The sequence below is a fragment of the Quercus suber genome, unplaced genomic scaffold (genome assembly GCF_002906115.3).
Source record: "Quercus suber isolate HL8 unplaced genomic scaffold, Cork oak 2.0 scaffold_316, whole genome shotgun sequence".
Taxonomy (NCBI): Eukaryota; Viridiplantae; Streptophyta; class Magnoliopsida; order Fagales; family Fagaceae; genus Quercus; species Quercus suber.
This window is the reverse complement of record NW_027069771.1, coordinates 572,542-597,878: the sequence shown is the minus strand read 5'-3', so window position 1 is coordinate 597,878 and position 25,337 is coordinate 572,542. Positions and strand designations below refer to the sequence as shown.

At 39.0% G+C, this 25,337-nt stretch overlaps 1 non-coding gene across 1 annotated transcript; it reads right to left on the bottom strand.

Moving 5' to 3' along the window:
- Window positions 1-18,306: 18,306 nt before the first annotated feature.
- LOC111996318 (U1 spliceosomal RNA) lies at window positions 18,307-18,467 on the bottom strand. The gene has a single exon (XR_002881223.2). It is a non-coding gene; the product is annotated as a U1 spliceosomal RNA (small nuclear RNA).
- Between the last annotated feature and the right edge of the window lie 6,870 nt (window positions 18,468-25,337).

The window sequence follows — 25,337 nt, the reverse complement described above, 5'->3', positions numbered from 1 at the left end:
CAACAACAACAATGGAAACAGCGGCGGAGGTGGTAGCAGAGTAGGAGGAGGCGATGAGGGGTCGTCGGCGGAGGACAAGAATAGAAAGGAGGCTTTGATGGTGCTAGCGGAGGCTGGGAGGTCGTTGAAGAATTTGCTAAAGGACTTGGCGGCGGTAATTGAGGCCGGGAGAGTCCTTGGCGCGGTGGTGTCGAGGTTTTTGGAGCTGGAGAAGTCGCCGGTGTTGCGGTGGTTGATGCAGTTCGGCGCGGTGGTTGTTATGTGATACAATTAAGGTTCGGCGTTGTTTCCACTAGCTAGCTGTGATAAATTGCCAATTGGGTTTTCTGGGTTTATTTTGTTTTATGGTTTAGTTGTCAAAATCACTTCAATTTGGCCAAGTTAGCTTGTGTTTGATTTTTTTTTTTTTTTTTTTTTTTTTGTGTGGATTTGTATGGTGGTTTTTGGCTAATTTGGATTTTTGGCCGTATTTGTAGGTGGTTGTTCTTGGCTTGCTAGTTGTTGTTGGGTGGTTGTGGGTGGTTCTTGGTTGGCAGTGGTAATGGATTTTGCCATTGATCGGTTTGTGATGATTTTTTTTTTATAGTAGGATATATTATTTTATTGTAATAGATATATTATTTTATTGTGATGTTTATATTATTTTATTATGTTAGAAGCTAAAATAGATCCACTGCTGCAGCATGTGTATAGGTAAAATAGATAAAGTAACTTTTGGTGGAGCTAAAAAGCTAAATTTTTAGCTCTACTGCTGCGAATGCTCTAACAATGCGTAAAAGTCTGAAAAAGTTTAATCTGGCCGACGAGGCCTTGTTGTAAATTGTACTGTTGTTTCTTTGGATTTGGATTCTTCTTACTTCTTTCTATTATCTATTCATTAAAAACAAAAACACCTGTGAGAAAAGGAAATAAATCTTTGCCCACCCAAACTATGGACCCAGCTCAAGATACGTTAGCGCAATTGGTGGACTAGAAGATATCTTCTAATTGCATCAGGTTGACATTGTCAGAATACCTTATCTTGAAAAGTAATCCTCTTAACTCAGGACTCTGAAGCTGGACAGAAAGCCAATCTAGAAAGAGCAAATAAGTCTAATACTTCGCTAATTTCTACAACTTTATCATAATTTCAGTACAGGCGAGTGGTAAGCGGTGAAAATAAAATAATAGATTTATTTGATTGAATAATAGGTCCATATAATTTTACTCCTCTCAAGTTGTCATGGGTAAAGTTGTAGCAAAATTATAGAAATGAAAATAAAATAATAGATCTAACTGATTGAATAATGGATCCATATGATTCTACCATTTACAAGTTGTTATGGGATAAAGTTGTAGCAAAGCTATAGAAATAAAAATAAAATAATAGATCTATCTGATTGAATAATAAATTCATATGATTCCACCACTCACAAATTATTATGTGATAAAGTTGTAACGTAGTTATGAAAATGGACGTGGTATAAACTAACTCATTTAAAAATTATCCAAAATTTCATTTACAACTTTTTTTTTTTTTTTTGAAACTCATTTACTACTTATTACAACGTTGCTTTTTGTAACGCGCAATCCCTTGTTCGTTTCTGGTACAGATCAGATGCCTTGGCCATGAAGGTTCCAGATTTTTACGCGGAACCTTGTAACTTTCAGCTTTTTGTAACGCACAAATAGTGTTCCATAAAGTTTTATAGCAAATAAATCAAACCGACCTGAGAAGCATAAATATGGTTAATAAGGATAGACCTAGTACAGGACATCAGACGTGGAATGTGCAAAGATACCTAAAGAAAAGGTTGTCGGTGATACAAAATAAAAAACTCTTCCAGAATTTGGGGGTCAAACCTATCAAAAAGTATATTTTTTTCTTTTCGAATATATTTATATATGACTCATATGAGATGATAAAAAGCTGGGACAATGCTATTTTTTGTATGGATACTTCTTGGTTTTTAGTTTCTACTTTCCTCTGGATTTTTGCAGTAGCTTGTTTGTGTATGCAAATAAAGGCTTCAGTCTTGAGTCTATCCTAAAAGTTCCCCCCCCCCCCCCCCCCCCCCAAAAAAAAAAAAGAATCTAACAAACAAAAGTGGACATATTGAGGATGTAAAAACTATTCAAGGCATCTTAATGCAGTGCGAAATGGCCTTTAGGTTAACTGGGAGAAGTTCAATTTATTTTTTGGTAAAGTAGTGGCAGTAACCTTGCACAAAAAATTCCATAAAATTTTTATGGGTGTCCCAGAAATTAAAGATATGAGAAATATTTTGGGCTTTCAACTATTGTGGGGGAAAAATAGAAGAGTGAGCCTTAATTATATAAAAGAGAGGGAGGGGCTTCAAGGTTGGAAGGGGAAGCTACTATCTTAAGCCAGGAAAGAAATGTTATTTAAAGTTGTTGTTCAAGCCATACCTACTTTTACCATGAGCTGCTTTAAACTACTTATAGGCCTTTGTCACGATATTGAAGCCATGATACGGAAATTTTGGTGGGGCCAATGTGGAGATAGAAGGAAAATCCATTGAAAGAATTGGAAATCCTTATGTCAACCAAAATCAAAAGGTGGTATGGGTTTTCAAGAATTGACAAAGTTTAATGAGGCAATGCTAGCAAAGCAAGTGCGGCGGCTAATCCATGACACGAATTCTCTCTTTTATAGAGTGTTCAAGGCTAAATACTTCTTGAATGGTTCTATCTTTGAAACAAAGGAGAAGTCGGGGTCATATGTGTGGAAGAGCATCCTTCGGGCTAGATTGCCATGGGGGAAAAATGGCGAGTAAGGGATGGTTTGTCTATTCGAATTTACAAGGATAGTTGGTTACCTTGGGAGGGCAATGGCCGAACTGTCTCACCTCCAAAATTCCTACACAGTGAAGCTAAGGGATCCCAATTGATTGATCCTAACGCAAATTGGTGGAACACCTCCCTATTTGATCAGAATTTCTATCCATTTAAGGCTCAAAAAATCAAATCTCTCCCACTTTCCTTCTTTTCCTAAGTAGACTTTCTGTTTTGGCCACATACCAGTTCTAGGTTGTATTCTGTGAAATCAGGGTATCAGCTTTTATGCAAGGAGTTTGTAGTGAATCGGCTTCAGCCTCTGATGGTGCAACTTCAAAATCTTTCTAGACTAGCCTCTGGAAGATGATAGTCCCAAATAAGGTGAAGACCTTCATGTGGAGAGCATGCAATGATTCCTTACCAACGATGAAGAAGTTGGTGCAGAAGACAGTAATTAGCTCTTCGTTATGTGCTTCGTGTCTTTACACTCCAGAGGATACCCTTCACACCTTATAGGGATGTGCAAATTTAAAGAATTTGGTTGATGCTAATTACCAGCTTCACTCTTTTCCGCTGTGTGCTTAAAAACCCCAATAGCCTAGCTCAATTTGCGATGATGTGTTGGCTGATTTGGAATGGGAGGAATAAGGTCCGTGCTCATCAAGCCATGATTCCCCTAGATAAAATTTCTTCCTCTACCTATGACCACCTATCTGAGTTCTAAAAATTCCACACCAAAGCATCCAAGCGAGTTCGGCCAGCCAAGAAGATTTGGAAGCCGCCTGATGTAGGCAAAGTGAAGGCAAATTTCGACAACACCATGTTTGATGAACTGAATGAAGCAGGTATTGGAGTTGTTGTTAGAAATCCTCAAAGGGAGATTATGACAACCCTATCCAAAAAAATACCAAAGCCATCTTCGATAATTATGCTTGAATCACTTGCTGCTAGAAAAGTTGCCCTTTTTGTTCAAGAACTCAGCTTCCATGAGTCTATTTTCGAGGGAGGCTCCAAAATCTCCATCAACACATTACAAAGTGGAACGCCCCCACCAATCTCCTACAATCCTTTGGTCACTTGATAAAAGACACTTTGTCTTATGTTAGCTCTCTTCGAAGCTTTTCTTTCTCTCACACATCTAGGCAAGGTAATGCTTTAGCCCATACCTTAGCATAGAGAGTAAGACTTTTATCTCCTATTATGGTTTAGATGGAGAATGTTCCTCCAGATCTTTACAATTGTTTTGTTCATGATTTGTCGGCTTTTGAATAAAATACCCAATTGGGTTGTCCCTCAAAAAATAAAAAATAAAAAAAGAAGAAGAAGAAGAAGAAGAAAAAAAAAAATTAGTTTGATTAAGAGTGAAATGTGAGAAGAGAGGGAAAAAGATAGTAGAAGCAAAATTAGTTTTGTTTGGTACTTATGTACAAAATAAAATATTAGTAGTGATTGTATATTTATGATTAAGATGATTCTAAAAAAGTAAATAGAAAAAGATCTATGCATTACAATGAACTTATTCAGGGGCAGAACCAGAAATTTGTGTTTGGCGGGGCCAAGTTGCGGCACTAATATATTTGTCAAGACAATCCCCCCTCCCTACACAAACACACACATATATATGTGTAAGGACCAGATTTGAGTCCCTATCCCAGAAGGTGGATGGACTTAGACCCAAAAAGCCTAAAACAATGAATTTATAGAGAATGGGTTGGAAAACTAGGCCTTATTGAATGAAGATAGACAAGTTTATGCTAAAGAAAATCGTCATCAGCAAAGTCAGAGGAGATTTGTTCTTATATATTTCTCTCAAGTTTGGTTACAAATGCAATTCTTGATTGCTACAGTCTTTTTCTCTTAATTTCTCAATCCCTCTCTCTCATTGCTTCCTTCTTCTTTTATACTCTCTTCCCCTTTCATCTTTACCCTCCACGTGCAGGCCAAATGAGTGGTCTTGTCCCATTAGCACCTCTTATAAGTCTTTTTGTAGTAGCTGTAAGGCTGAAAATCACTGATCAGGTATCACTTCCACATTAATGCGGCCAGAGATTTAGTTGCAAAGTATTTAATGCAGTGGTAGCAGCTTTCTCCTTAGATATTTTAAGACACCCCTATCCTATGTTTCTGCAATTCTTATCCGTACCAACAGAACTTCCCGAAACGTTTCTCTAGATGATAGACCACCTTGTCGAACCTCAGCTTTGGTTAGCCGAGGAGGCATTCATCCTCGGCCCACCCTCCTAGATCATTATGACCAAAACTAACTTCCTCAGATGACCTCTCATCCTTGACTTAGGCCTCAGGCCCAATATACGTGTAGATAATGAAATCCTAGCCCAACACCCCTACAATAGCCCCTCGAGATTCTTCTTTCTGGCTCCTCGGGAAGAGAGGAGGATCTCGATGTCACCTTAGCTAGTTCGCGCTCATCATACATCTCCTCTGCCTGTGTAAACGCCTTTTTAACTGCCCAAGACACATTCCTAATGCTTCGGCATTCGAGACTCCCCCTCATTAAATTTTTATGGCTCTAGGTTCTCCACATTCTACGATGCGATGCAGATCCAATGGCTAAGGATTCTGCTGGAACGTGGTCGAGAATTTTCCCACTTTTTAGCTTTCTTTCTAATATAAATACCACTCAAATCAATCACTCATCTCACTTTAGCATTCATTTAGCTCTAGCGCACATACACTAAACCTACCAACTTTCCCAACTCAATCGTGCCTTTACAAATACCGAAAGCCCGTCCAAGGATATTTTTCTCCTTTATGTAAGTCTTCATAAACCTTTATACTTTTTTTTTTCAGTATACTTTTCTGTTCTCTACAATTTTCTTCTCCTCGATCCCACTTTCTTCTCTCAATCTTCTTAGTAAATCCAAGTCTTTCTTAGGAATGGGTAGATTCGCTCATTTGGTAGACTCCGAGGAGGGAATAAAGAGTTTTAGAGCTCTGTATAGGATTCCTCCAAGTGTAGGTATTAGGTATTATAAGGAAGGGGAGTGGCATGAGAAAATGCAAGAGGGAGAAATGGTGATCTCAATGATTGCCTTTATAGAAGGAGGGATGAGCATCCCTATGGGTACTGTTACTAGGTACTACCTTGGGCCCATAGGTTCGCTCCCACCCAATGTGCGCCTAACATGTTCAAAATCTTAAGTTTTGTAGATGCCCTTAATGAGAAGATGGGCTTAAGGCTTACCCACCATGATACCAATTGGGTCTACAACCTATATCACTTAAAGGGGTAGGGGTATGACCTGAAATCTAGGTACCCCGAGGTTAGCCTCATTCAGTGCCTACCTGAATCCAACAAAGGCCAAAAAAAGATTTCCTGATTATGTCTGCCCGACAAAAGTGGGGCAACCAGGTGGGATGTTAGACCTAGAATAATTACTTTAAAGTTATCCCTTGTTTTCTTTCTCTTTTGCTTGTGCTTGTACACGAAATTTCCTCCGATTTGCACTATTTTGTTTCACTAATGATATATATTTTTTGTTTCTCTTGATGGCTTTGCAGATGGGAACGCGGCTATTCCCAATTTAATCTTGTGAACTAAACAAGTTTGGATAAGATCCTGAAGGCCGAGGTGTTCATCCACACTGATGGTCAACTCAGGGCAACCCACTTGATATTGGACCACATTCCAATATCCAAGAGTTTCCAAGTGCCTAAGTGCGTCATTAAAGTTGGGGATCCTCAGCTACAACGAATCAGTGTTGCAACCCCTGGCTTTCTGATCACCGACCCGATCCCAAAAGGCATTTTCTGCACCAACCCTATACCTGAAGGTATACCCAAGGTAGAGGCTTCTTCTTCCCGCCATATCATCAAGGAAAAGGAAAAAAAAAAAACCAGAAAAAGAAGAAAACATAGTTAAAGTGTCCGACTCTGAGGACGACTTCGAAGTGTTTAACCAACTTTTGTCTCCGGAGACTTCATTGGGTGACCTCGGCCACTCTTTTCTAGCTCAAAACAACCAACACCAAGGAGCTACTTCCCCTCCAGATGACATGGGCATCCAACGCAAACCGAAGTCCACCTTGCAAGAATTACTAAAGACCCAACTAGGGGAGAATGCACCTTGGAAGGCAGCCCAGACCAGGCTTCCCAACTCCCTCACCTGCCCTGTCCTTCCGACCAAAACCTACTGACTCAAAAAGAAAAAGGTAGCCAAAGGGCAAGAAGGTGGTGGAAGTTGGAAAAACACACCCCTCTCAAGAGGATGAGGCCTAAAGAGCGGCTAAGCAAGCTAAGGTAGGGCAAAAGGGTGCTGAGAAAAGGAGTGACCCTCAAGTCGCACCTCTAGCTTGGCTCCCCGCCCTAATGCTGGATAGGGCTCCTCTACCAGCCAGTGCCTCCATTAAAGACTTCCAAGGAGGGACGACCGGCTATGTGAACTACGCGGTGGAGCAGGCTCTACTGCTCCCTGAGGACATGGTTGAGCTTTAGTCTCGTGCTTCCTCAGCCTGAAGAGGTATCTTGCTATGGTATGTTCTCTACTTGACCCTTTTTTCTTCTCTTCTTCTTCTTATTCTTCTTCTTCTTCTTCTTTTCTTTTTTTTTTTTTTTTTAATTTACTTTCCTCTTCTTCATTTTCTAATCCATGTTTTTTTCCTTGGCGGGCTGTTCAAGCCTCCTTTTGGGTGGAGGAGATAACCAACTACTGCCACCGGCAGATGAAGGAGGAGGAGAGAAGGCGTAATGCCTCTGTGGAGGCCTTTAATATGGCTAAAAGGAGTATTCAAGAGCTTAAGAAGAAACTACTAGAAGACGGGAGGAAAAGAAAAAGTGCAGCAGCTGCTCTTAATAGTGTTGAGAAGCAAGCTGAGGGCTAAAAGGTGCTCCTTCGTAGCGCTGAGGATTAGCTAGCCGCCTCCAAAACTTAGATCTTTTCCCTTAAGAAGAAATTGGAGGAGACCGAGAAGGCAATGGAATGAGTTGAGAAGGCTTGGGATCAAGCTAAGCAAGATGGATATGACTTAGAAGTGGCAGAGACCGAGGAATCCTTCAAGGCTAAGGTCTCAAAGGTATGTAGGAACTACGGCTCCCAAGTATGGAATGAAGCTTTCAACCAAGCTGGGGTTAAGGCTTCATCTGTACTTAGGAGGGCAGAAAGTGTGTACTACCCCCCTGCCATCTAAGAGTTTGTTCCTTCTAGCTCGAGGACTAATACCACCTCTGAGGTGGCAGAAGTAGGCAAGGACAGTATGACCAATATTCCAACTTCTTCTGACAAACCCCCCGAGGAGGCCGAGCAACCCGGGGTCACAGAAAAAGAAAAGAACGCTAACTAGGGAGTGGCCCCTAATGCCATAAAGCCTCCAACTATCACCTAGGACCCTCCTGCAAAGAAAGAAGCTCCTAAAAAGATGGAGATTGTCTTGGCCACTCTTCCCCTAACTGCTAAGGCTAATCCAGTAAGCAACAGCCCTAAGGCCTTTGAAACAGCATCCACTCAGCCTATCCACGGCCCTCCCAAAGACAAGATTTTAATAAAAAAGAAATAATTTCTAGTGTAGTTTTTTTTTTTTTTTTTTAGATGCTGTTTTTACTTTCAAAGTTTGTAATTAGTGTGACCTCTTTGTATATAATCAGCCAAAACAACTCGCATGCAAATTGACCCAGCTGGAGAACTCTATTCAGTTCTGCCTTCAGCTAGAGGTCACCTCAAGAAGCAACCAAGCTCCCAAACCAAATTAAGAGCTAGCCACCTGTCCCATTGCCAACCATGTCGCGAATAGTACTAGAGGCTGACACCTGAAGGCTAATGGGCAATAAATACCCTTCTTCTCCAAGTTTTGGTCACAATTCAAAGAAGCCATAACCAAGACCTCCAAGCTCATGAAATCCTCAACCAAATAGTTTATTTTATTACTAAAAATGTATGTAATTGATTCATGAACCAAGCTCATGAATCCTAAGAGAGAAAATTTGGGAACATGTGGTTTGGAAGGCGTAAAGAGATCTCCAGCGGAACCCTCTGAAGTAGACTTAAACTTTAACACCTGACTTGGGGTGTTGAATCCTACTTCCTATGATCCAAATCTCAATTGCAATACTAGGATTCCTCCTTAATACTTGCCTTAATCCTATTGGCTGAACACAATCTCAGAATTCTTAGCATTTAATGCAAGATTATGTTGATTTTTACTCATGTGTGACATTGCCTAAAGAAGCAAAACAGCCCCAAAAAGCAAATCTCCCATTTTAGGCCAAATCCTAGGCTAATTAAGTATGTTGTCCTACCCCTGATTAGTTCTACGTTTTTGAAATTTTGCTAATCAATCCCTCACGCTTCACTATAAAAGGAAAATACAATCAACTCATGGAAGACAAAAAATCTTATCATAAAATTCTTCGCCCTTCATGTTATTTTCAGCCCATAAGTCAGTCCCTTAGTTCAGAAACTAACCTTTAGTCCATAAATGTTCATATACACTTACCCATAAACATCACATTTCATCTTTTCAGAAAATCCCAACACCTTAAAATAGACACACCAACCCCTCTGAAATTTCTGATTTTCTTGTCACTTTGCTTGTGGTTCAACTCTCCCCAAGCTCATAAATCATTCCCCCTAGCGCACACTCACTTAGCCTCAGATATTCCCTTTATTTTTTTGCATATTCACAGCCCATAAATGTTTCCTAATTAGTCATAAACAACCCTTTACCCATTAAAGACTTAGTCTCAGTATTAACTCTATCATACCATCACAAGCTTACATACCCACTCACTCAAAACAGCCTATACAACCCTATTCATGCCCCACATATATATTCCCCAAGCATCTTAGTTCAATATATGCTGCACTGAGCTGGAATCTCTCTCTCCCTTCATTCCATCTTATTTTTCCTCTTTTACTTGTAATTATAAAGCATTTAATCCTTCTCATTGCTATTATAATGAAAGTCATAATGTTTTGGATACTATGGAAGTTTTCTCTTATGTTAATTTAATAATAATAAGGAAAACATATAATTTTTACCATATAAACACACTTATTGACCTGTCATATGTCTACTGCTGGAGGTCTGTCATACTCACTACTGGACCATTTTTCCTCTTGTGTACTAGTCATAATAGACCCAATATATATTAACCAAGCATGGAAGAAATGCATAATTTTTACTATGCAAATACATTTATTGATTTTTCAAATATCTACCGTTGAACGTTTCTCTTGCTTATCTCTAGACTATTATTTAAGCACTTGTTATGGTGCGTCATCCTTTGTACTAGCTTATCTTTGCAAGAGGTATTTTTAGGGCCTTATAATAATCTTTGTTGGATGCAATTTAAACCTTGAGCAAAATGGGCATTTCACACTTTACCGATAGTCTTTGGGCCATGTTCCAAGCCTAAAGTCGAGTCTCGGTCTTCACTCCCCTAACATCATGTGGGTAACGAAAAACGCCCTGACAAGAAGTAGTTGAGTACTGATTATTGACTTTTCTAATAGACTTGGACCTTAAATAAGATTTTTCTTTGCTAAAACAATTAAGATTGGATCTTGATATTTATAACAGCATTAAATATGACTTTAATTTATTTAGGCCCCAAAAAAAAAAATTAATTAATAGTGCTCTTAGGCTGAAGTCTCTGCCTTCCATCTTTTTCTTTTTTCTTTTTTTCTTTAGGAAAATATAACAGTTCAACCACCTTGCGATGGAAGAATATTTCCTCTTCGTGCTTGATATGGACGTTCCTCATCTACGTTAAATATACGGTTATTATAGGACTTAGGAGTAGTACATATCAGTCAACCGAGGAAAAAAGAGAGTATTACATGGAAATTCCTCTTTAAGGTTATTTACCTAAATTATTATGACTTTTAATTGGAATTATAATATACATTTGTGTTAAACTTCCTTTCCATCTCCCATGTGTGTGTTTATTTCTCCACAAAAATAAAAATAAAAAGGTTATTTATTCACCTAGCTAGAAGTTCCATGGATTTTGCATGAAACCAATTTGAAATGTGACAACAGTATGTCGGCAACATAATCGACAACCGTTGACTTCCAACAACTACTAATTTGTTTCCATTCCATTTTCTTTTCTCATTTCTTTAAACTCGGCTTGCTAGTTGCTAGTTTCTGGTCGTCACAATCAACGTTAAGTGCAGTGACTGTGACTGTGACTGTTTTGGATAATTTCAATCTCGTGCAAGGATCACCAAATGATAATTTGAAGCTTGTATTTATGTTGCGTACGTAGTTGGACCATTTTTGTTGTCGTACTCTCTTGCTAATTTTCCCTGACCTGATATGGCATCACTAGTCTAGCTACTTCTTTTCTTTTATTCTTTTTTGTTTTAATTAAAATCATGTCTATCTTTTGGCACTTTATATATGCTTTTTGTTGATGAGCCTTTGTACTTCTTAGCAGTAAAATAAGCTTGTTGAATTTGCCTTACGTACTATTCTATTTGACCATTTGTACGCCCTAAAGTTTTCACGTTGCATTAGGTATTTTCCCCATCTTCATAGCCTATTCTCTAAGCTTCATCAAATATCCAGTGCTCGCTCTACTACATATGCAATTGATGCGGTTGTATATCAGTAAGAAATAAAATAATATTTTTTTATCAAATGAAAAACAAGAAAAAAGAAAGAGGGAAAAATGTTATCTCCACAATATTTTTTACAACATTTTTATAATAAATCTTAAATAGCAAATTATTATAGACTGTAAGTGATGGCAAAAAAATAATTCCAAGCTGTTAATTAACACTTAAGATTTGTTGTGAAAAATATTGTAAATGTAGCACTTTTCAAAAAATAAAAAAGAGAGCAATACACACAAAAAATTCACTACATTTTTCACAATAGTTGAGTTGGCAACCTTTTATTAGTTCTTACTTAGGTTTACCACTGACATCATTCTTTTACTTACCACTATCAATGTATCACATCAACATGTATGAAAAGTTTTATCAAATTTTTTGTGTCTATATATATACTTTCTAAAAAAAAATGTTACGTGGTTCATGTTAATTAGTAATAATTTTGCATTTAAAACAAGATAATATAATTTAAATAATATTTTATTTTTAAAAAAATCATATTTAAATATATAAAAGACCTCAATTTCAGGTTTTACTTTAGCCCCTGCCAAATATTTTATCATCAGTCTTAACTTATGCTTTATGCAACCAATTTTTAGAATTTCTAATGATTGTCTATACAATTGGAAATAAACATGTTATCATTATATGTTGAAAGTCATATAAAAATCTAAAATTTGTAATTAAGTACATAATTAGTCTATTTAATCCTCTCTTTCTCTCCATCTCTCTTTTTGATGATTAGTTGTGAACGATGAATTGAATAAATTGGATCCAAACCCGTTAATTCATTTGACTCGCATAAATGCATGTATATGAGAAAGGGATTTTTGGACTTATGGGTAACTCAGGTCGGCCAATTTTATTTTTTTCTTATCTTTTTTTGTTTGTTCTGTTGGTGAACCCCACTTCTTTTCTTCTCTTTTTTTTTTTTTTTTTTTTTTTTTTTTCTTTTTTTTTTTTAATTTGATGGTGACATTTAATCTATTTATAGAACAATCATTGTTATAAATTTTAAAATATTAATAACAAATCCATTGTAAACTATGTTTATATTTGATTTTTGTGGGAGCCTTTTTGTATTGTTGGGCCTCAATCCCTTCTGTTGTTCTTGTTTTATATATACATACATATATATATATATATATACACACATAGATAAGTTGTAGTAATGATATTTGAGTTTGGAGAATATTGTTTCATAAAATAAAAATTCAAGTTCTAGAATTTTCCAAGTGAAAATTCGAAATTCAACATTTTCGATCGATCGAAGCTTTGGCTAGATCAATCGAAATGGCAAGAAAATAATCTTGGAGTCTCTGGATGAATCGATCGATGTTTGATTCATGTTCGATCGTAGAACCCAACATCTTGGTTATATCCTGGAGACAAATTTGCGATAACCCTTTAGCAACAATAGTATGGAGGCAAATATTGTCTAAAAAAAACAATATTGTGCCTTCAAGTTATTTATTTTCTATTAGTCTTTTGTATTAACCTTGTTCTTCCATTACTACTTTGTGTAATATCCCTAACAGTGCTATGGCCCGTTAGTCTAAGGTAAGAGAGTTGGAATTAGCCTTGCTAGGACCGCGCTTCAGGTCAGCTTGTGCACAATTCAGGCTTACCTATTGTAGGTGCGTCCTGATATGAGTGTTGTGGGCTAGACACAAAGCATGGTCATGGCAGGAGCGACTACCGTAATAAAGTTAATAGAGTTATAGCAAAACAACACAGCAAGTAGAAATAACACTATAGCAGAAAAAGGCAAATAACTTAGTAACTTCTAGCCAGACAATAAGAAAATCCTCTAATAAGCATAACCAATGAAACAACTCGTCTACTGGATTATGGGCTGAGCTTTTTAGCAGAAGCAAACTCAAGAAGGAAACCAATCTCCAATGTAGGTAACCTTAACAAAAGGCTCCTGCCATAGAAGTTACTTGCTCTGAAGAAAGGACCTAAGTAATTTGAGCTTCAATTTACAATCTTCAGAAAGTGGGTATGTCAAGGAGGAGAGAAAATGTGCTCTATTAATGCATGCCTCTATTCCTATTGCCTTTCTCTGGCTTTCTTTTACTTAGTCTTTTTACCTTTTCTTTTTCTCTCCATGATTTCTCTTCTCTATTCTTTTCTACCTCTTACTTTCTTCCCCCCTTTTACTATTTATGGCTACCCCTTTTATACTGTTTGCCATTATAGAATTTACCATTTTTGTCCCTCAACTGTTTTTGGCTTCTTGTGGGCATCTCTCCAAGATTGCCCACTAACCTGCCGGTTGTCCAGCCATTACCTCTGCCAAAAGTGTACAACTCTCCATTTCTAAACAAAATTACTTGTCTTGTTTCTTAACTCTCTCTATTTTTGTTTCACCTTAATAAATAAGGATTAAGCTACCTCACCACCTACCTCTATGGCATGCATCAAGTGGTCCCAATCTACACTTACCTCTTTTGGATGAAATCCCATCCTAGCAGGACATTCCCCCAAAGAAGCTTGGGTGGGAACCCCAGAATAGACCTCTATTTCTCCCTACTACTAAACCACACCCTCTGAATACCTTGACCCATGGCCCCCCTCCTATGTATTGGTTGGGTACAAGTAGTTGATGCCCTGGTCCTTTGTGCAAGCTCCACTCTATCTGTGTTTGTTTCTTTCTGGCCTTCATGCCATTTCTACTGCTCTTGCGTTGTTTGGTTCTGCTGCGTGCACTGGTTTATGCTTATCTGTTCGTTTTATCCCTTCCTAGGCTAAGTATTGTCTAGGCGAAAGCCTTTGTCTCTGTAGGCTGCTAATCCCATGCTTTTGTCTCTCTTCTTCATGGTCGTGGGCCTTTTAGCCATTAATCTTGCCATACTGCTTCATTATGTTTGCTATGGCCTTTATCTTGCCTCTACTTCTCATTACCCCCGTGGGCTTGCTAGCTGGTATTCCTACCGTATTAGCCCATTGATCCATAATTCTCTCATTTGGGATTCCTCGGCCCATTTACTACATCTTTACCTCTTATCATTCTTGTGGGCTTATTAGCCATAATTCCTGCCATCTCAGGCCATTTAAGTTTACCACTTTATTTCTTGAGCTTTCTCAACCCATTTATTTTTTCTTTACCTCTTATTACTCCCATGGGTTTATTGCCTAATTTCTTGGGCTTCCTTGGCCCATTTACTACATCCTTAACTCTTATTACTCTTATAGGCTTGTTGGCCCTCATTCTTGCCACGTTAGCCTAATTAAGTTTACCACTTTATTCCTTGAGCTTCCTCGACCCATTTACTTCTTTTTTACCTCTCATTGTCCCTATGGGCTTACCACTTTATTCCTTGGGCTTTCTCGACCCACTTACCTTTTTTTTACCTTTTGTTACTTTCATGGGCCTGTTGACTATCAATCCTATCACGTCAGCCTACTGGGCTTGTTACCTCATTTTTTACCATTTTGCCCCTCATTTTCTTCTCATCTCCCTTATTGTTGGGCTTCTTCTGCTACGAAATGGGCATCAACAATTTTCTATATTGTACATGAGTATATTGATGAATTTACCCATTAACTTGAGGAGAAATTCTTAAATATGAACATCTCTGATCCTATATTTTTAATAAGTTTCTAATAGATTTTCTGTTGAAGGTCCTTTTTTGGAACCCGAATAGAAAGAAGGAAACCCAACCCACCAACATGGGCAGCACAGAAATGGCAAGCATAGAGTAAAACCATTAAACCCAAGCGGCAGGAATAATGGATCATAGGTCCATAAAATCAATAAATGGGCCTTGAGGAAGCAAATGGTCTCAAAAGAGTCCAGAAAGAAAGAAATAGCAAAAAGCAAACCTATGGACAGTGTATGATGTAGAAAAGTAAGAATGGGCCGCAGCAAGCCCAAAGCAATGCAAGCAAAGAAAGTAGGAGATTGAAGGCAGGCCCACAAACCCCAAGAATGAGTATGAAATAATTGGCCCGAGGAAGCCCAATGAAGTTAGTAAAAGCCCATGGGAACACAAAGTTAGGAAAAAGGCCGAGGAAACCCAAGACAAGCAAATGGGCCGAGGATGCCCAAGGGAAAACAAAAGGGACACAAGAGCCCATAAGTAAGAAAAACCCATGGCCATGCTAAACCATTGGGGAAAGAATAAGCGGCAGGCCTAAAAAGGTCTGGCAGGATCAAGTCAATACAGCAGGAATGACAAAGTAATATGACAGGACATGATGGCAATCAAGAAATAGGCTGGGAGAAATGTGAAGCTCAATATCAAATGAAGCCCAGTCCCTAAAGAGAGCAGGGAATTATAAAACAGCCCACATAAAAGGACAAAGAAGGGCGGCAGACTGTGCAAGCAAGCCTCAGATCGCGACAAACGCATGAGCAGCAAGCAAATTTTGGACATACATGAAAGGGAAGCATGCACAAGGCCCAGGCACTACCAATCTGTACCCAGCCAATATGGGACATGGTGGGGTCATGGGTCAGAGGTAAAGGGGTATGGTTTGGTGGTGGGGAGAGGGGAAAAGACCTATTCTGCGGCTCCTACCCAAGCTCTTTTGGGGGTTACATCCTGCTGGAATGACAGACCACCCAAAAGAAGCAAGGTTGAGGGAGGAATAGTTAGGTGCATGCCCTGAAGAATAGAGAGAGAAAGCACCTACACCGTGGCAGGAAAGGGTGCCACAGCAGACTAATAAATAAAACAACATGCCTTTGTCTAGTAAAGGAGAGTGGCACACAGACGAACCCTTGGTGGTTGGCAAGTACACCCAGACCAGACAAAGGTTGTTAAGGGGCAAAGTAGTAAAATCTAGTCATGGTAGGCACTATAAGAAGACCCTTCCCGTGCCCAGAAAAAAGCATCGAAAAACAGAGGAAGATCACGAAATAAAAAAGAAGGAAAGTAAAAAAACAAGGGAAAGGAAAAAGATAAGAGAAAAAACAGAAAACAAAGAAAGTTAACACAGTGGGCATGCACCAATAGGTCGATTTCCCTCTTTCCCTCTCAAAATCCTACTCTCTTCCAGAAAAGTAAAGAAAATGGATTTCTTTGGGCACTAACCATTCAAGTCCAGTCCCCTTAAAGTCATTAATCTCCACGACAGGATCTTTCCTGGGAGATTAGTTGCATTGAGAGGAAGCGTTCTTCCTCTTTGGTCTTTTGCTTCTACGAACCAAACTTGACTTGATTCATATTTATTTTTGATTAACTCATATTATCACTTACTCCTTTATTTCTTTGTAAAAGTCATTGTTATCACTGTGATTATGTTTCACAAGTAGGGATTTTTTGGTCATTCTCTGTTAAAAAATCAATGGACTCTGTTTTGTTGTTATTATATCTGCCTGTCATAACTCATTTAAAATAGTTCTGTCTGCCGTAAGTACATTCCTGGCAAACGAGGCATACTTTGTGCACAAGCTGACCCAAATTGAGTTGCAGTTGAACCGATCTCAACTCTCTTACTCAGAATACTCAGGCCCATTATCGCAGAAAGCAGCCCAGTCCAACGCAAAGCACAAAAAAGGCCCCTACATTTTCCAACTAAATTATGTACTTAATTATCCTTACTTATATAATATATATATATATATATATTTTCTTGGAACTCTACGTATTTATTATTTTTATAAGTGCTATAACTTCTTCTATTTATGTTTTACATACGATAATATACCAAAGGTTGATTTTTAGACAATGACATCTAGTTTTTCTTCTGTTGTGGTGAATAGTTAAAATTAATTATTGGATTGTAAATTAACTTGAAAATTACGTTTTTTTTTTTTTTTTATAACCTTTTATTTTTTAGTGATTCCATTTATTTACGCTCTTATTTATATTGATAGAAATATAAAAGGAATGGGTTCAAAATTATAATTTATTTATCTCTTATTTATAAAGTGAAAAAAGTACGGGTCATACTGGGTTAATCCAACCCCATCAAAGATCACAGTTTGTAAAATAACAACACGTTTTAGTGTTTACCCGTACCCACTTTGACCCATACCGACGCAAATCATTTGACAGGTTCTATAAGGGTTATATATTTATCCGTTTTTTCTAAAATTTAAAAGTATCAATTAGGAGGGTGCATTGAATTAGTATATTTTTGGATCAGTTTGTACTTATTTTCTCGTGTCTATTGGGCCTCTTATCTCCAAAAATATTCATACTTTGGATTAATATTTGGAATAAAACATTCAAAGCCCAAGTTTTGGGTGAGAATATGAGACATAATACGGTTGAGTGAGAAAATTATTGAGTGTAGGCGTGATCATGCCTGTGACCTGTGACCATGGTATATGGAATAAAATTAGAGCCAATTTTTTTGAGATAAAAAATAGAAAAATGAGAGAGCCAATTAGAACTGAACACATGTTATAAAATATTATATAAATTTTATTTGGGTTTTATTAAGTTGAGAAATACAAACCCTACATTGGATATCCTTATTACCAACCACACATTGTCTTAACCAAATCCAATTCTCTCTAGACATAAACGGTATACATAGAAATAACTACCACACATTGTCTAACCATAACCAAATCCAATTCTATTTAGATGGAAACCATATATATAGAAATATAGTATTTTATAAAAGAAATAAATTTTTTTTTTTAAATTAATTCTTTTGCAATGGAAATAAGTTTCAAAAAATAATTTCAATTCTCTTCATTAAAAACATTGCCAAAGCTCCCAAAGCACGTGAGGTGTCAAACCCTGCCATTGCCTTTGGATTAAAGGGATCAGGTTCGATGCACAGTGCCAATCAACTTTTCCCTAATATAATATGGCCTTATAAACATTAACAAGGAATTATATGTGTCGAGCAGTGGTGTCCACCAAGACCTCTAGCCGAGAATTATAGAAATAAAGCCCAGCCGAGGACGTCTAACCAAGTTTATTGACAGTTGTCTTGGACCGATAACTACAATCCAAGAAAGACACCTATTTAGAATTGATTTGCAACGAGGGCCGCGCGAACGCTGGCCCCCACTACCACAAATTACGACGTAGGCTCTGCCACTTGGGCAGACCTTAAGTCAGCACCCCTCCTTAAGTGCAATGGAAGTCACTGACCTAGGCCATGGGCCTTTTTGATCACCCATTGACCCCGTCCAGGTAAGTATGTTGCTTTGCGTTAGTGTTTTCCATTATATAGTAGCACCCATACGGTATTTTTCTTACTTCTTTCCGATGTGGGATTAGCCCCACAAAGACAAACATCCTAACTTTAAAATGCATTTACGGATTTACCCCCTTCCAGTTCCTGCTCAATCAAATGAATCACCCCCTTTTGCGAAAAGTGATTGCTATTCTCTCGAAGCAGAAGCCAATTAATCACCGTTGGCTAAGTCTGGAGTATCATATTGATATTGAGTAGCCATATTATAATATGATTAGCCTTCAGTCATCCCTTGGTCCTAATTTTGTAAATGTCTTTCCAGAGGGAGATGCGAGCGTAATACATTGAAAGGTGCCTTAGCTTGTAGGGTGTGATAATAATCAAATATGGTGGGCAAGAACTGTACTATGCAGTAGTATGTATATGTATAGAGAAGAGTATGAGTGAGGTGAGCGTGAGGTCCAGAGAGGAAGATGATGTTCTGCAAAGAAGCACTAAGAAGGTTAAAGAAAACCACCGTGACAGCTTGGGACAAGATAACCAGCGCCCTATCTCGGTCACGGAGGGGAGATCCTATAGAGATAAACTAGTGGGAGAGTGCACAGGTGTCTTTGAAAAAGTTTTTGACGTTGAGAACGTTATGGAGACGGAACCTCTATCAGACGATGAAGCGAATGAAGACCTGCCGGGTGAGACAACGGTGCACCTTTCTGGTAATAGAAAAGGCAAAATCCGAGCAGCCTGGACTAATGCACTTATAGTTAAGGTCTTTGGGAAAGCCGTAGGCTATCATTTTCTCATTTAAAGGCTGGTAAGCTTATGGAAACCAGTGGGCAAAATGGAGTGCATTGACCTCGGCAATGAATTTTTTCTTATTAGATTTTCCATTGTGGAAGACCGAGCACGAGTGCTCAAAGGTGGCCCATGGTTTGTTGGTGGCCACTATCTATCAATCAGATGCTGGGAACCAAACTTCATGGTAGAGACCGCTAAGCTCTCGGCTGTGGCAGTGTGGATTAGGCTTCCGGGGTTGCCCATTGAGTACTATGAACCATCGGTTCTGAGAGATATTGGCTTAGCCATAGGACCGGTGCTCAGAATAGATACTCAAACCGCAACGGAGGCGAGAGGACGTTTTGCAAGACTTTGTGTTAGGTGAACTTTGATAAACCTATTGTCAAACTCATCAAGATAGGTGGTATCCGTCAGCCTATGCAGTATGAAGGAATAAATGCTCTTTGTTTCTCATGTGGCCGTGTTGGCCATAAAACTGAAGGTTGCCCGTATAGAGTTAAAATGCCAGAGCAAGTGGAGAAGACGGTGGGGGATTCCGAAGCACATGGAAGTCACGAGCTAAGAAAGGACCATGTGGATCCTGACAGTGGTGATTTCGGGCCCTGGGTCCTAGTTGCAAGGAATAGGAAGCCTAGGAAAAATAGAAGTAAAGAGAATAGGCCCTTAACTCAAATAGGAAAAACTTTTTCCGGCCCAAGTAACCCAATTGCGTGCTGAGCCCAACTAATGTACCTGCACAGTCAGAATTGGGGTTAAACAAGGAAAATCACCTTCACGGTGACGTGATAGAAGAAAGTGTGAAGAGTGCAGAGAACTATAGCCATTTCCCAAACCGTGAAAAGTCTTCTTCCAAGCAAAAATTTCAGAAGGGTAAGGCCCTTACCCGTGGGCATCAATACAAGAAGAATCAGGCAGAAACCAGTGGACAAAATGCTTTAAGACAAAAGGCACCAGCTGAGTGGCGGGTTGTCAATTCGAACCTATTGGGTCAAGCACGCCTCTGAATTTTGGCACTGACTCAACAGATATGTCCAGAATAGGAATGGAGTTTAAGGGGTTTCATGCTAGGAGCTCCGAGGAAGCAAAATCAGCGCCGGTTGCGCGAAATTCTCAGGTCGGTGCTGAAGATCCGTGGGAAATTGGTTGCATTGCAGGTCCGGAAGTGAATTCTCTTTACCCTGAAGCAGCGGTGTTTCATCTTGAAAAGATTCAATCGGATCACTACCCGGTCAAGCTGTGTATGGATAATAACCAGAATATCCTTTTTCCTAGGCCATTTAGGTTTCAACCCATGTGGCTCTCCCACCCTTCTTTCCGGGGAGTAGTAAGAGATGCCTGGTCAAGTCAAGCTTCTCTGATGCAAGCTCAATCTTTTTTCACTGTTAAGGCCAACGCATGGAACAAGGCTGAATTTGGGAATCTATTTCACAGGAAGAGGAGATTAATGGCTAGGTTGAAAGGAATCCAAGAAAATATTTCCATTCGGCCTAATAATTTCTTGGTGGAGTTAGAAAGAAAGTTGCAGTTTGAATATGCAGAAGTGATAAAGTTAGAGGAAGAGTTTTGGGTAATGAAGGCCTGAATCCTTTGGCTTGTTGAGGGCGATCGAAACACTGCTTTTTACGATACTTCAGCACCGGTTCGCAGAAGAAGAAATCTTAGTTTATGCATGAAGGATAGAGTTGGGAATTGGCTACGTGGAGATAGGGAAATTGCTGACTTCATTAGAAAGGGTTTTATGGACCTTTTCACTTCAGACCATTGCTCGGCGCTTTAGCAAATTGGAATCCTCCATTTTGGCACTCATATTTAAATGAGGAAGAACCGACTTCTCTTGGCATTCTAGTGACTGATGAGGAGATCTCAGCTGCTCTATGGGGGCTAAAGCCCTTTAAGGCCCCTGGCCGGATGGCCTCCACGCGGGTTTTTTCCAACGGTTCTAGTTGGTTGTTAGGGAAACTGTGAAAAAGGAGGTGAAAGCTATTTTTAACTTTGGGAAAGTTCCGGAATACCTAAACAAAACTCTTATTACGCTTATTCCGAAATGCAAGAGTCCGGAAACTCTGAACAACTACCGCCCAATCAATTTGTGTAACACGGTTTATAAAGTGGTGACAAAGATAATTGTTGGTCGCATCCGGCCCTTGCTGTCTAGACTTATCTCACCCTTCCAATCAGCCTTTGTGCCAGGAAGAAAAGGTCTAGATAATGCAATTATTGTTCAGGAGATGATTCATTCTATGGCCAAAAAGAAAGGAAGAGGGGGGGTGATGGCAATTAAATTGGATCTGGAAAAGGCTTACGACCGACTTGAGTGGAGTTTCATTAGAGATACACTTAAGCTTTTCAGAGTACCTACTGCCTTGATATCTCTAATCATGAGTTGCATTTCCTCCTCTTCTATCTCTATCTTGTTCAATGGGGGTGCTTTGGAGACTTTTAACCCTTCTCGAGGAATTCGTCAAGGAGACCCTCTCTCGCCTTATATTTTCATCCTTTGCATGGAGGTTTTGGGAGCTCTTATTGAGGATAAATGCCATGAGAAGCTTTGGAACCCGGTAAAAGCATCTTAGGGAGGTCCCGCCTTATCGCACTTATTTTTTGCGGATGACCTTATGCTTTTTGCTAAGGCTGATCGGAAAAATTGCGTTGCAATAAGAGAGGTTATTGACTCTTTTTGTACCTTATCAGGGCAGAAAATTAGCGAGGAGAAATCTCGGGTCTATTTTTCACCAAATGTAGATCAGAACACGAGGGAAGAGTTATGTGAAGTGTTGGGATTCCGTTCCACCCCCTCCCTTGGAAAGTACTTGGGTTTCCCCATTACACATAAGGGTACCCCTCAAGACTTTGGATTTCTTATTGATCGCATTCAGAGCAAACTAGCTGGTTGGAAGGCAAACTTGCTATCTTTTGGGGACAGAATTGTTTTGACCCAAACAGTGACCTCTACCATTCCTAACTACACGATGCAATGTGTGCCCCTTCCCTCTAAAATACTTGAAGGTGTGGACAGATTGAATAGAAACTTTATGTGGGGCTCATCGAATAGGAAGAAAAAGCTTCACCTTATAGGATGGAAGAAAGTCACGAGAGAGAAGGAGGCAGGAGGCCTAGGTATCCAAGCGACTAAACCAAAGAATGCTGCATTGTTGGCTAAGCTGAATTGGAGGTTCAGAACTAAAAAATCATCATTATGGGTTCGTGTTCTAACCCATAAATACCAGGGGCTGAGAAAGAGACCCACCAATCTTCTCACACCCACTTCCTGCTCTTCCACCTGGTATGGTATCAAAATGGGAGAAATCATTGTCAGCAAGGGTGCTAAATGGGTTGCTGGGAAAGATAGTAACCTTTTGCTATGGTGTGACAAATGGCTAAGCGCAAGTATCCTTAGAAGTCGCATCTGTGGTCCTCTGAACAGAGGTGAGGAAAAAGTAAGATTGAAGGATATAGCTAGTTTCCATGGCTGGAACTGGGATAAGTTCTCCTTTTCTTTTCCTAAAGATATTCTTTTGGAAATGAAAGCCACTCCTATTCCCTATTCTAAGTCTAGAGAGGATAGACTATCATGGAGCTTATCCCCCAGCGGTGAATTCCAACTTAAGGATGCATATCGGTTAGCCAATGCTAATGAAAATTATCCAATAAATTGTTCCTTCAATGGAGTGTGGGTGTGGAAAGTTCCAAGTCTTCCTAAAATCAAGTGCTTCCTTTGGCAATGTTGCCATAAAAGCATTCCTGTGCGCTGCCTTCTCGCTGAAAGAGGTATGAATATCTCTCCATTGTGCCCCCTGTGTAATTCAGCCCCTGAGACGATCAGCCATGCTCTTAGGGACTGCCCAAAGGTACGGATTTTCTGGAATTCTTTCTCTCCCCCATATTCTGTTGCTAGTTTCTATGGCACACAATTTCTGGACTGGTTGAGGCTAAACTGTAAATCTAAGCAGCAATGTGGTGTTTCTAAGATTGATTGGGCCATTGTGTTCCCCATAGCTGCATGGAGTCTCTGGTTGCATCGGAACAGTGTTGTTTTTGGGAAACCAAACATTTGCAAAGACTTAAAGGCTGAGACATTAGCCAAGGCAGCCGAGATGGCCTACCTGGGCATCACCGAGAAGTACAACCAAACAAAGACAAAGATTCATGTAAGGTGGCTGCCTCCACCCCTCAATTGGTTTAAGTTAAATTCTGATGGTTCGTCCATGGGTAACCCTGGCTTGGCTGGAGGAGGTGGATTGATTCGAAATGAAGATGGCGAATGGGTGAAATGTTACGCAAGAGCTATAGGTAGTGCCACTAGTGTTGCAGCTGAACTATGGGCATTAAGAGATGAAATTCGCTTATGTATCTCCCTTAAAATCCCAGTGGTGGTTTTTGAGCTTGATGCAAAGTTGGTAGTTGATCTTTTGAAGAAAGACTTGGAGAAAGCAAATGGCATTGATGTTCTGGTTGCTGACTGCAGAGAAGGGCTTAAACAAATCCCTTTGGTGCGAATCCAACATTGCTATAGGGAGGCAAATAAGTGTGCCGATGCACTAGCGCGAAGGGGAGCTATTATGGATCAGGATTTTACTATTTTTATGGATCCCCCATTTAATGTTGTATTTTTGCTTAATTTAGATTCTGTTGGAACAATGTATGATCGATTTATTGCCTCTGTTTCAGAGGTCTTCTAGTTGTTAATGCATTATCCTCTTTACCAAAAAAAAAAAAAATGGTAGACATCTAGCTTTACTTCAGTTTGTGGTTGGCTCAGCTGGTAAGGGCACATAAGTCTGTGAATTGAGCCTAATTTTACCAGGGATGGATGGGAGAAGAACATCCTGATGATATATAATAATAGGCTAAGTGTTCATTTGAGATTCGCTTATTTTGCTAAAAATACTATAAATAAAAGTAAAAGTTAGTTGAAATAGTACAGTGGAACCGATAAATAGTACCAAAAAGTAATGTGGAACTCATAAATAATAGCAAAAATAAACTGAATAGTAAAATAAGTTGGCAAAAATAATCTTTGTCAAACAGGCTCTAAATGGGCCTTAAAAGGAGAGAGAGAGAGAGAGAAGTCAGACTTGTTGCTTGTGTACATAATTGTAGATACAAGATGAATTGACAGAATCTCACACAATGGTCAAGTTTTGTTGCATTGTCGTGGACTTTTTTTTTTTTTTGGCTGAATGCATTGACATGGACATGTTCCTACTAAGTACTAACCTAATAATATTGATTGCCAACTCCAGCAAGAAGTAAACTGAGTTGAATCCAATATTATTTGACACATCCCAACTCCAATTCACCCATTTGCCTTTCCTCTTATATTCTTTATCAACTTCATTGAATATGGCTTACAATATAACCACTCATGACTCTGAACCATCCATAACATGATACTTTTGCAGTACACTGCACTCCCGAATTTGCCTAACAAGAGAGAAATTTGAATTTGGGGTGTCATGAAAAAAATCAGAAAATTAGTGAATGAACAATGCACTTTATCTCTTTTCATTTCTTTTCTTTTAATCGGACTGTGTTGGTTCTCTTCTGAAATTGGAGCTAAGGGTTATAAGGCCTATCTACAATCTTACAAAGTCTCTAGCTCAAGGTAATTACAGGCGCAGTCTTGCAATGTTGCAATAGATGGACTAGCCCAAATATGAGTCACTGTTGATTTTGGGACACAACAAATGCTGAAGAAGACCTGGACCAAACTGTTACTAATGACTAGTTGTCTGCAAATAAAATTGTTTGGGAAGCAAACAAATTCAAAATAAAATTAGCAACAACTTTCAAGTTTTATAACTCAACTGGCACTTACTTATATTTTTAACAAAAACATCTAAAAGATCAAATCCCTTCTCTCTAACTAACGAATTATTATAATAAGCAAAAAATAGAAAACTTGTGAGCAAAGTTTGTCATCCATCAGTATTAATGTCAATGATGGTTAATGGAAGGTTAATCTAATTCAGACTATCATAGCGATAGCGATTGTAGTTAAGTAATGATTTAGTGGCAAATGGTGGTTGTCAACGTTTTGCTGGTTAAAAAACTATGTAAATTCGTAATGATCCAAATT